The sequence below is a fragment of the Microcaecilia unicolor genome, chromosome 11 (assembly GCF_901765095.1).
Source record: "Microcaecilia unicolor chromosome 11, aMicUni1.1, whole genome shotgun sequence".
Taxonomy (NCBI): domain Eukaryota; kingdom Metazoa; phylum Chordata; class Amphibia; order Gymnophiona; family Siphonopidae; genus Microcaecilia; species Microcaecilia unicolor.
This window is the reverse complement of record NC_044041.1, coordinates 49,539,805-49,553,361: the sequence shown is the minus strand read 5'-3', so window position 1 is coordinate 49,553,361 and position 13,557 is coordinate 49,539,805.

The window sequence follows — 13,557 nt, the reverse complement described above, 5'->3', positions numbered from 1 at the left end:
TATTTTGCAACTACATTCAAAGCAGCTTACATATATTCAGGTACTTATTTTGTACCAGGGGCAATGGAGGGTTAAGTGACTTAACCCTCCATTGCCCAGAGTCACAAGGTGCTGCAGTAGGAAATGAACTCAGTTCCCCAGCATCAAAGCCCACTGCAGTAACCACTAGGCTACTCCTCCACTCCACAAAGAGTGCCATGAAATAGCACCAACTGTTTTCTAATACCCCCTTTTTAGCAAAAGTACAAAGAATGAGGGAAATACCTGTGTTTTATTTAGGGGTTTCATTTCTATTTTGCCTTTTTTCCAGAACAAATGATTTCCCATTCATTTTAATGATGGTACAGCATAATTGTTTTTTGTTATTTTAAAGAACACTCATATGCAATCGGTTTTTTAACTTACAGTGAAATTACACTGAAAAAGCTGTAAATAATGAGCAGGGAGCATGGTTGTGTCAGAACTGGAACAGCCACTTGGGAATATGTGTTCCTTTAAAGAACATATAGTCAAGTCACAGTAAAAAGCGCAAAACCTCTAAGAGAGAAACTACACTGGCTCCCACTTAAAGAACGAACCACGTTCAAAATCTGCACGATTGTTCATAAAATCATCTACAGAGATTCCCCGTCTTACATGCTCGACCTCGTCGACCTCCCTCCCAGAAATGCCAATAGATCCGCTCGCAAGTTTCTTAATCTTCACTTCCCCAGCTGTAAAGGATTAAAATACAAACTAACATGCGCATCCAGCTTTTCCTACAAGAGCACGCAACTATGGAATGCACTGCCAACCCACCTGAAAACAATTGAAGAAATAGCCAACTTTCGCAAATCATTGAAAACCTATCTTTTCACCAAAGCCTACCATGAGAATCCATAACACAGTGCCACTCCTTCATTACTATGACAGTCTCTTCTCTTTCTAAAACTGATGTTTAGATCAAACTGTTAGCCTTCTCATTCTTGTTATCCCTGTAACATCTATTGCACCTTTGTAACTTCTATTGTATCTTTGTACCCTGAAATGGTGATGCCATGACAGGTCTTTGTAAGCCACATTGAACCTGCAAATAGCTGGGAAAATGTGGGATACAAGTGCAATAAATAAATAAATAAATAAATGGAGATCTCCACTTATGGCTTCATTCACTAAGCATGAAAAGGCTTACCCTGAGATTCTGTTTAGGTCACCCAGATTTGGGTGCGAATCCCAGATCCGCTTGTAAACTAGTCAATTAGGAGCTAACTATTGGAGTTAACAAGCACTTAATTGATCTGCCCTAATCCCTATTCTGTAACATGCATGCCTAAATTTCATAGTGTGCAACTCAAAAAGGGGTGTGGCAATGAGATGGGCATGGGTGGGTCAGGGGCATTCCCAGAACTTAGACATGATGTTATAGAATACCTGGATTTGCATGCCTAACTGCCATCAGTCGGGCACCAGCAGCATTTAGACCAGCCTTTGGCAGGCGTAAGTGCTCGCGCTCAAAGTTAGGCATGAAGGGTCTTATTCTATAAAGGTTATGCTCCTAAATTTATGCTCCTAAATTACGAGCATAATCTATTTTGGAGCATAGGTTATGCTCATAATTTAGGAGCATAAATTATGCTCATAAATTTTGGAGCCTAAATTTTAGGAGCCTAAATTTAGGAGCATAACCTTTATACAATAAGGCCCAAAACGCGTGTTAAACTAGTATTCCATGAAGGATGCTCAACGAAGAGTGCTCTTTACAGAATACTAGCTTATGGCGGATTATTCTCGCACCTAGCTTAAGGCGCCGTTTATTGAATCTAGCCCTTAGAGGGCAGTTCTGTAACTGGGCACCACAATTTGGATACGCTGATACTGCACGTTGCACACTAATTCTATAATGGCATCTGTGTGCCCAGATTCCATTAGAGAATAGCAGTATACATTGTCATTGATGAGCTGAAATAAAGGTGCAAAGAGTTGCTAGAGGTTGTGGTTACAGCAGTGAGCATATCTGGGTTTTAAAAAGGTGACAAATTCCTGGAGGAAAAGTCCATAGCCTGCTATTGAGAAATACATGGGAGAAACCACTGCTTGCTCTGGGATTGGTAGCATGGAATGTTGATACTCTTTGGGATTCTACCAGGTACTTCTGACCTGGATTGGCCACTGCTGGAAACAGAATACTGGGCTAGATGGACCATCGGTTTGACCCAGTATGGCCATTCTTCTGTCCTTATGTCATATCTATGGCAGGCGTAACTGTTGGCATCTGGATGCGACTTTTTAGCATGTAACTTATAGTATTCTGTAAGTTCTGCATGTAACTGGGAGACTTGCCCATGGTCCGACCATGCTGTGCCACATATACGCTCCCTCACACTTACATGCTCACCCTTGGATTCTATATAGCTTTCCAAAATTTGGGTGCCCAAATTCGGGCATAGATCTCAGATGTGTGTAAAGTAATTAATGAGCCATTAACAATAAATAATGGTGTTAAATGGTAGTCATTTGGGTTTACATGTGGATCTGCCCTGCGCCCTATTCTGTAAAATGCATGCCTAAATTTTATAGGGTGCAACTCATAAGGGGTGTGGCCATGGGAGGGGCATGGGAGGGTCAGGGTCCTTCCCAGAAATTAGACACAATGTTATACAATAGGATCATTTATACGCCCAATTGCCATTAGTTTTGCCAGCATTTATACCAGGTTTCAGCAGGCGTAAGTGTTATCCCTTTGCAAATTGCCAGTTTAGCGCAGATCTTCCCGGTGCCTAACTTTGGGATCCATTTATAGAATTCCTCTTAAGCGACTTGTGCATGTAAGTTATAAAATAGTGCCTAGCACTTCTGTATGTAAGTGTGCATTACACATACGTACGTGCTAGCATTCTATAACTTATGCACACAATCATCCCCTAACTTTAGATGCAAAGTTATTAGTGAATCACATACTGGAGTACAGCCCTGATGGGGCAGGAATGACGGGCTCACTTCTGCCCTATTTGGATCCTATGCAGTAATGTAGCCAGGTTGAGGGCGTGGGGGGAGTTCAGAGAGGACTGCCGATGGTGCCAGTGTGTATTTTAAATGTGACAGATCGCATGAAAAATAAGCGCCGGCGCCATTGGAAGTCAGTTTGGGGGCGCGGCTGCTCCCCTGGTGACCCACCTAGCTACGCCTCTGATCCTGGGGATCGGTAAAGGTTCAGTTGAGGGAGAGGGGAACAGTGGGGTGAGAAAATCAGAGGGTAAACCCAGGGAGGGAGGGTTTTGAATAAGTTTATTATTTAGGGAAAAGGTTAAAACTCTGCTGTTTCCAAAATTCATTGTACAAAGAAACTTTTAAATGTGATGTGATCTCTGCTTTTTCTTTGTTTTCCCAGAAGTTTGTTCTGGTTCTTTTTGGTTTGTTACCTGCTTTGAACTGCAAGGTGTAAGCAAGATATAAGACTTGATATTATGTTATATTATATTAAAATATGGGTTGATTCAGTGGAGGAAGAAAGCAGGGCTAACTTCCAGCTTCTATTTACTAAAGGTGTTTAAAATGTGAGTTTGCTGCGTGTTATGCAGTTAGAGGGCACTTCCATAACACTGTGCCTATATTTAGGCAACGACCCCTGGATTCTATAAACAGCGACTAAAGTTGCATGCGCAAATCAGCGTGCATAGCCGATTTGTACACACAACCTAATTGCTTAACAAGATAATCAGTGCCGAGAATTGTCCACCAACAAGCATTAATTGGCACTAATTAGAATTTATATGCAACTTTCTAAGCATATTCTGTAAAGTGGTGCACGTAAATTCTAATGTGCAGATCTCAAAAGGGGGCATAGCCATCGACACCCCCCCCCCGACCAGCTCCCACACCCTACCTTTAAAAAGAATATCGGAATCTGAGGCGAAGCGCAGCACCTCGCGCCTGCCCTGCACGTAAAAGAAATGTGGACCGTCGGGCCGTCCCTCGCTCTATCTGTCCCGCCCTCCGCTGACGCAACTTCCTATTTCCGCAAGGGCGGGACAGACAGAGCGAGAGAAGGCCCAACGGTCCACATGTCTTTTACGTGCAGGGCAGCCGCGAGGGGCTGCGCCTCGCCTCGGCTTCCGACATTCTTTTTAAAGGTAGGGTGCGGGAGCTGGTCGGGGGGTGTTGATGCGCTGAGGGGGGGGGGGGGGTGTCATCATGCTGCACCGGGGGGGAGGGTGCAATGGCGAACCGCCCCGCCCCAGGTGGCAGCCCCCCCTGCTACGCCACTTACACCAGCCACAGAGCTGCTCTAAATGGTTATTCCTAAATTGATATAATAGATTCCTGATCTGTGATTTGAGGGGGATTTCATACTTCCCATTTAGTATTTTACAATCACATATCTGTTCACTTGTGTTAGGACCCTACAGCATCTCTGTTTGCTTGGGTTCAGGCGCATTGTTCTTTTTTTGCCCGCTCCTGAGTTGCACATAGACAGGCAGTCAGTTTACACAAAGCTGTGGGTAGATCTGGTTTAATGGGTATGAGCAGTTGCATATCATCAATATAGATATTGAATTTTGTGTCCGTCAAGCAAGGCAGCTCAGCTAAAGGCTTGTGGTAGAATTTAAATATAGTAGGTGACAGTATGGATCCCTGTGGTACCCTGTAGTTTAGTGATCAAGGTGGTATGTGCTGTGGCTGAACAGAACTGATTGTTGTCTGTTTGACAGATAGGATTTGAATCATTTAAATACTGTGCTACTGATTCCTTTTTCTGCTAGCCTTGTAAGCACGATATTATGATCAACAGTGTAGAAGGCTGCCGAGAAATCCCCAGTAACACTAGTATACAAGACGCTCTGTAGAAGGACTTCAGAGTGGAATGTATGTAACAATACAACCACAGGCTCTTAGACTAGTGTCAAGAAGTTTATTAATCCCTTGAAGTAAATATTGAACTGGACTTTGCTTAGGTCAATATTTGTCTTAAATTCCAGTGAATCTCAATGTTCCTCCCTGCAGAAGTCAATCCCTGCTTAGTATTCACTTCAGCAGAAGTCAATATCTGTGTAATATAGTGTAGTCAAAGCTGATTAATCCAACACCATTGGCAGTCTCAATTACCAGTCAGATAAAAAGCTTTCACATTAAGAAGATAAAGTTACATAAAAGCTGTAAATATTACTATAAACTCTTTAACATTTTTTAAACTTTTCTACAAGGCACTTCAAAATTAAATATTCTCACTGTTAAATACTTATAAGAAGAGTCTTAAGAACAAAAAGATCATCACCGCACTGGGAGCAGAAGGAATTGCAGTAGTCTATTCTTAGCTATGGGTGGCCCTAAGTTTAATGGCAGTATTAACTGTGGTGGTTTGGGAAACTTGCTTTGAGTCTTCTTTCTTCTAGGACCAGAAGGTATAGGCACATCATAGCGCTTAGGTCCACAGGATTCAAGTGGGACAGATTATAATGGGTGCCATGGAAAGGGAACTCCTGTAGATATTACAATGGCAAGAAAAGGTTTACCACATACAGACATCTGATGGAACATCTTTTAAAATTGATGGTGTCTCTAAAGTATTGGGGGTCTTATTGGACTCCTCATTAAGCTTTGAGAATCAGGTTAATGTGTTAGTTCAAAAGTCATTTTACAAATTGAGACAGTTGCAACTGATGTGTTCATAGTTTCTCCAACAACACTTTAGAGTAATTGTGAAAGCTACTGTGTTTTCCCAAGTAGATTACTGAAATTCCCTTTATTCTGGAATTTCAATTAAATGTATGAAGAAAATTTGCTTAGGGCCCCTTTTTCAAAGGTGTGATAGCATTTTTAGTGCATGCTAATGATTAGCACTCGCTAAATACTAGAGACGCCCATAAGAATATATGGGCATCTCTAACGTTTAGCGTATGCTTATTTAAAGTACATGCTAAAAATGCTAGCGCACCTTTGTAAGAGGGGCGCTTATCTATATATATAAAACTCACCCTCAACGTTCTGAAGACAGTGACGTCAGTGAAGCCAAGCCCTGACTTCCTTCAAAAAGGTTCGAAGGTTCGTGGTGGTGAAGCCACCAAAATCGCTCCGGGCCCCGCCCTTGAGGGCGGAGCTATGGCAGAACAACCAAGGGGTTGGCAGGGAGGGAGGCAGGGAGGCGGGGGAGGGGGTGGGAAATCGCTACGGGCCCCGCCCTCGAGGGCGGAGCAATGGCAGAACAGCCAAGGGGTTGGCAGGGAGGGAGGCAGGGAGGCGGGGGGGGGGGGGGGGGAAATCACTACGGGCCCTGCCCTCGCGTCAAACATCATGACATTGAGGGCGGAGCAATGCCACAACAACGAACCGGTTAGGGGGGGGTTGCCGACGATAACCTTGCTAGCGCCCGTTTCATTTGCTCAGAAACGGGCCTCTTTTACTAGTAGTATAGAACACAGCTGCAAGATTGATAAATAGGACGTCTAGATATGATCATGTTACTCCTTTACTGGTGAATCTTCACTGGCTCCCTGTTGAACTACGTAGAGTTTAAGTTACACTGTTTGGTCTTTAAAATTCTGCATGGGGAGGTGCCAGAAGGTTTTTTTCCTATTTATTTCAGTTGTTGGGTGGTTTCACCAAGAGTCATAATCAGGACCATTTATTACTATCTTTTCCATCAATGAAAAGCATTAAACTTAAGTCTGTATATGAAAAATCTATTTGCTATTGAATGATTAAGGTTTGGAATTCGTTACCATTAAGAAATTTGTTTGATTTTTTCTTATATTACTACTACTAATTAACATTACTATTTAATATATTGTATTGTGACCCGCTCTGAACCTGTTTTGTGGAGATATGGCGAGATACAGATCTCTAATAGCACAACATGACAGCATGGTTATGGGAGAAGATACATATGGCCAAACTAAAATGTAGAGAAGCACTGAAAGCCTTTCTAGCTACTGGAAGGCTTGAAGGAGGAGGATCAGAGGAGAAGAAGAGAAAGGACTGTGAACAATTTTCGTGCTGCCAAAAGCAGGGCCGAACTGTCAATCCCTTCATGCTGCCTCTTAATTTTCACATTCCAAGCACTGTCACATCCACCACCAACGTCAATGTTTCCAAGTCTCAACTTACTCCTTTAGAGACAGGCTCAGGGTCAAGCAGTACTCAAGCTTAATCATCTTTTAGGCCTGAAGCCTTAACACAGGTTTAAACAGAATTTCTTTCAGCACACACCAACTACTACTACTACTACTTGACATTTCTAAAGCGCTACTAGGGTTACGCAGCGCTGTACAATAGGTGTCAAAATTCTCTCACAGTAGGCTTTTTAACACCTCATGCCCTAAAGCATGTTCCACAATCAGTCCCAATCATCTCACTTACAGCACTGTTTCAGTTTAAAGGAAATTTTGTTTCCACCGCCCCCCCCCCCCCACACACAATTTACTCTGAACCTGTTAGACACTCTCTTGCAGCACTGACACAGTGGCTATCACAAGACTCATCACACACAGTCACACACCTGCTCTTCCTCACTCTCTCAAGGTCACTGCTCTTCTGAGTAACTTACTGCAGTGCCACCCAAGCCGTTGCTAGGGTGACAGTGACTTTGATGACATCAGGGCACCCACCCATGGCCCCAGGCCAATCAGAAGCATGCGTTCAAACACATTCTAAAACTTTTGCACACATGCAGTTCCATTCTACAACCTCAATCACCATTTTGAAAGTGTGAAATCCCATTGAAATGAATGGGAAAATAAACTTCTTAAGTGAAATACCACAAAAATCATCACATATTTTAATAAAAACCATATCAACATTCCATTTTACCGTGCATCAACTGCACACTTTTTTCAAATTTAAACTAACACGCCGTACAAGACAGTACTAAAACTCTACACAAAAAATATCTAAAATCCACTCAAAACCCTCAGTCACTCCTAAAAATTAAAACATGACTTATAACAAATTATAATTCACAGCAATAAATCGCAATGAGATCAAGTCAAATATCCTCATTGCATAATTAATCTGTTGTGTTGCCAGAGGATGTGGTCTAAGAAACAAGCATATCAGGGTTCAAAATAGGTTTGGACAAATTCCTGGAGGAAAAGTCCATAAAAACTGAGTAGCCAGGTAGACTTGGAACAGTCATTGCTCATCCCTGATAATGAGCTAAGAGAATCCAATCTGCTTTTTGGGATCTGCTGAGTACTTGCAGCCTGGACTGGCCACGGACAGCGATGGGCTCAATGTACTTTGGTCTGGCTCACAATGGATTATTTTATGCTTTTATGTTTCAATATTTCCTCTGCTGCTTCAGAAAAAAAAACGTTCCACATCAAACATATCTAGATTTACAAGAGTTTGATGCCATAATTAATATCTCACATGTATTAATTACACAAAACTCTAGAGAAATTGGGCCAAGCTCTAAGGAGTTCACAAACTGATGTTGCATTGACATATCACACTTAATATAAAGGCACATCAAGAAATAATATTTCATGTGATAAACAGGAATTCAACAATTCATAAGCTTACAGTTTCATTTTGGACAGGTTGTAACAGCAGTAGGAACTTAAGACGTGCAGTTTGCTGAGTCTCAAGTTTCACCGGTATTTTAGAACAGAATCTGCAGATACAGAGCCTGTTCTAAAATACAGGATAAATTGATGTTCATGCACTGGGTGTGTGTAGCATAAACATCAATTTTAGAAAAATAAGTGTATATAATATGAATGGGTTCACAGCCAGCACATAACCAAGGGGTCCTTTTACCAAGCTGCGGGAAAAATGGCCCTGCGCTAGTGGCAGGGGCTATTTTTCCCGCACACCAGGGCCGTTTTTTCCACAGCTGGTAAAAGCCGAAAAAAATAGCCACTTGGTGAGATAACAGTGGCCATGCGGTGAGGAGCCATTGAGGTGGTGATAAGGGCTCCCGTGCTAACCTGGCAGTAACTGGGCAGCACATGGAGATGCCCAATTACCGCTGGGTTTTTGCTGTGTAAGCCACTTCCAGGGGTTTTCTTTTTCCTCCGGAAATGACGTGGGCTCAGGGCAGGACTACCACTGGCAGCAGCATTGGGTCGATGGTAGTCCCGGAAGAGAGAGCAGTAAGCCTGGGTTGGGCTTGCTGTCACTCTGTAAAAGGGCCCCCTAACTGTGACCTTAGAGATATAATTAAGTATTTTCCTGACACTTGTGAAAGTGACCAGTTTCCCTTGCCAGTTTAGCATTCGGAGCAGGGCGAGGACAAAAAACATTAGGGGATTAAGGGACCAACTTCCTCTGTCATGGTCCTAGGCTTTAAACAAGCAGTCATGAACTCTGGAACAACGTGAGCTCTTGTCCTACTGTCGTTGAGCAGCAGCAGGAGGCAAAACTCCCCCAAGCAGGACTGGACTAACAAGCTTGGCTGGAACCGGATGCTGGGATGGTCTTGGCTTGACTGGAACACAATTCAGGATACTGGACAAGCTTGGCAGGAACAGGATTCAGGATACTGGAACAAGCTTGGCAGGAACAGGATTCAGGATACTCAAGCAGGATTCAGGATTTTCAAACAAGCTTGGCAGGAACAGGATTCAGGATACTGGAACAGGATTCAGGATACTCAAACAAGCTTGGCAGGAACAGACGCTGAAAGCAAACAGGGCAGAGACAAGCAGGAAGTGGACTGGAGCTGAAGACAAACAGGGCAGACACAAGCAGGATACAAAACTGACCCACACAGACAAACAACAGAACTATGGATGAAGGCTGAACCTAGCACACAAAACAGACTGAGAAGAACAGAAGCAGAAGTGCACACAGGCACCCTAAACAAGGAATCAAGACAGAAGTGCCCACTGGCACACAGGCTATGAACAAAGCAACAAGAAATCAAAGCACAAGTGCCCACAGGCACACAGACTATGAACAAGGCTTCACTGCACATGGACTAACCTGGAAACCTTTGGCATTGCAAAGGCACTGAATGAAAGTGCACCACTCCATTATAAACAGGACAGAGGCAGGAAATGCACACTGAACACCAAAGTGAGGCTTGAAACACAGAGGAAGTGGAAACCCTACAGGACAGAGGCAGGAAATACACAGAACCCAAAGTAAGGCTTGAAACACACAGGAAAGAAACCCTACAGACAGTAGCCAGCACAGCAGCTGACCATCGGGACATAAGGTGAGTCAGAGAGGGTGACTGTTCTGTCCTCCAACAGCCTCGCACTAGTTTATAACGTGATCCTAAAATGTGTGTGATGCTTTTACTGTTATTCTCAGTTCTAAGGACTTGGCTTGGCTCTTTTGTCTTCCTGCTATCATTTCCTGGTCATTCTCACTATCTCTGTCCTGGGAGGTCCCTCCAATCGAGAGCCATCCTCTAGGACCACCCCTTGCTACCCGATGGCAGGCTCTGTCACTATTGGTCTCTATCTGCTCCTCCCTGAACCCACGTGAAGCCTCATCACCTCTTTGTCCCTTGAGCCATGAGGCATTCCCACCACCTAGCCAGAGACACGGAGCATGTACCATCCTATTCCTGACAGCTCTGTTCTGCTGAAACTCCCTGTAACGAACCTGTTTTTTTTTACCTTGAAAATATCTCCTCTCTAATGAGATATTGCACATTCCAGTCACCCAGCTTTGGACCATTTCTGCCTGTTCAACTATCCTTCCCCCCCTGCAATATATCTACCTCTCTTCAGATCTTCACCCCTACAGCTCTCAGATTAAGGAGTCTCTGTGTCCTGGAGCAGCACCTCAGAACATCTATCTGTGAGTAAATTATCTGTGATTTATTCAAGAAAAGAGACTTCATAAAAATAATAGAGACTTCGGGTGATTGGTGTGCCAAGGTTATACTCCAAGATATTGGGGCCTTAAGTCATCAAGTCTCAAGAGATAGTGACATCCTCTAATCCCTCCAGTAGAGTGCTGCTCCATAGCAGCTGCTTAATAACTCCTAAATGTGCATGGTAGCAGGTGTAACATCTTAGGACACAGACATTTAGGGCTTTTTTTTACAAAGCTGCGCTAGTGATTCCTTTTTTTTAAATATTTATTTATTAATTTCAAAATAATTCACAAGAAACAATCTTGTACTGAAAGAATAATGTCAGCTGTTATAACTCAAAAATTTCACGAATAACTAAATTTTTTTTTTCCAATGACATATACATCTCAAGTCCACAATAAAGGCAAGACACAATTCAAAGTTATAATACTTAATACCAGGAAAATAGTAGGGGTATACCACCCGTGCTTATATTCTTACGGAGTAGATATCAGGGAGTTTGCTAACGGTGAGGATACAGCCGGGCCTTGTTTAGAGTCCAAAAAGGCCTGTAAATGTTCGCTCTCATAGAAAACATATTTAGCAGATTGCAATTTTATCACGCATTTACAAGGAAAATTTAACCAGAAGATTCCTCCTAATTGGAGGACACGAGTACGCAATTTCAAAAAGGATTGACGCCTTTTCTGTGTCTGTTTAGATACATCTGGAAATATTTTAACTTTACAATTAAGAAACATATCCTCTCGGTGAGAAAAAAAGGTCTTTAAGATCCAATCTCGGTCAGGCTGTAACACAAAGTCCACTATCAAGGTAGCTGCTTGTACGCCTAATAGTTCATTTTCTATTGTTTGAGAAAGGTTTAAATTTAACTCCTCAAATGGTATTTCTGATCCTGCTGTTAACACTTGGTCTGTAGATTGCTTAATATAAGGCGCTAAATAGTAAATCCTTGAGATCGGTGGATATAATTGATCAGATATTTTCAAGTTTTCCTTGAGGTATCTCTTAAAGGTTAACAATGGAGCCACTGATGGCACTTTAGGAAAATTTATAAGTCTTAGAGTTTTCATCCGTTGTTTATTTTCTAAATTTTCTATTTTTCTTTGCAAAAGTAAATTTTCTTTCATTAGTGCCACTTGGCCATCTCTGATCTTGTCAGTTTCTGTTTTAATAGACTGTTCAAACACTTTAGTTTGTTGTATTTGTTTTTCCATTACTTCAATTTTATCAGAAAAGGTTTGAATTGGCTTTAAAGCAGAGGTAATTTTTTGAATAAAAGAGTTTTCCAGACTCACCAGGGCATCCCATATGTTTCCCAAGGTAATTACTTCTGGCTTTTCTGTTGTTAGAACCTTTGTTTGTAGCAGATTCACTTCCTGAATCTCTCCCCTAGGCTCAGGCTGTCTCCCCTCTGCTGCAATTCCTTCACCTCCTGTGACATTCACAGCGTCACATTCCTGTGGCGTTGGACTCAGCACTCTACTGCTAATGTCTGCCCCTGCTCCCAGATCAGTTTCCCCCACTTCGGGTCTTAACCATCTGGGACATCCACTTTGCAGCGTTCCCGGCATAACAGGAGGACTCCGCATTTCAGGGCTCAATGTGATGTGTCCTTCTAGCGGGGAGAGCGGTTCACCTCTCACCGTCCCTCCCTGCAGCAAAGCGTTCTGCCCTGTTCCTGCTCGGGTGGTGAAGCGATCCATCGGACCCAGATGAGATTGCATTGAGGGTGCTGGGGAAACCCTCTGTCTGCCCCTTCTTTTAGGCATAAATTTCAATAAGGAAATTGAGGTAAGCAGGAAAAAGAAAGTGAGTCGGTGGAGCTGCTTCTCTTACCTCCTACTCGGACACCATCTTGCCCTCGAGCAATGATTCCTGTGCGGCAAATGAGAGGAAGCCCTTAGAAATTAAATGGCCTTTCTCTCATTTGCCACACTGAGAATCGTTAGCACGGATTTGTAAAAGAAGCCCTTAGTCCTCCTCTGAAATGGGGAATAAGGGGTTAATTCTATAAATGGCGCCTAAAAATTGGCACTGAAAAAAGCCCACTCAAGCACTATTCTATAAGCCGTGCCTAAAGTTCAGTGCAGTTTATAGAATAGCACTTAAGTAGTGAGGGCGCATGTAAATTTAGGCACTGCTATTTGCACCAACGAAAACGTGGTACAAATATCTGCAACTAAATTTCTGCGCAGAGCACTCTTATTCTATAATCATGCATGTAATTCAAAACCATACCCCTGATCCAACTTGAAACACCCATGACCCTCCATTTCCATGACCCCTTTTTTGGGCCACATATAAATTTTAGGTGTGGACCCTTCGCCCAAATTTACGCACGCAAGTCACACTTAAATCTAATTAGTGTCAACAATTGCTTGTTAAAAAATGACAATTATTGGCACTAATTGGCTTGCTATTCTATTAAATTGTGCATGCAAATCAGGGGTGCGCCTAAATTTGTGTGCACAATTTTTGGTGACTTTTATAGAACCAGGGAGTAAATATAAACACCAGGGGCGTAGCTAGGTGGGGCCACAGGGGCATGGGCCCCCCGCAGATTTAGGGCTGGCCTCCCTGCTTTCACCCCCCCACTGCCGACCCTCCCCCCTCCACATTTGACCCCCCTCCCGCCGCTGCTGCCAATCATCCCCCGCTACCGCCGTCAGGTATCTTTGCTGGCGGGGGTCCCCAACCCCCGCCAGCCAAAGTCCTCTTTGGCGCCAGTCTCTGGCATGTTGCTGATCTGGATTCTGTTTCTGTGAGTCCTGATGTCCTACACGTAAGAACGTGCAGGACGTCAGGAC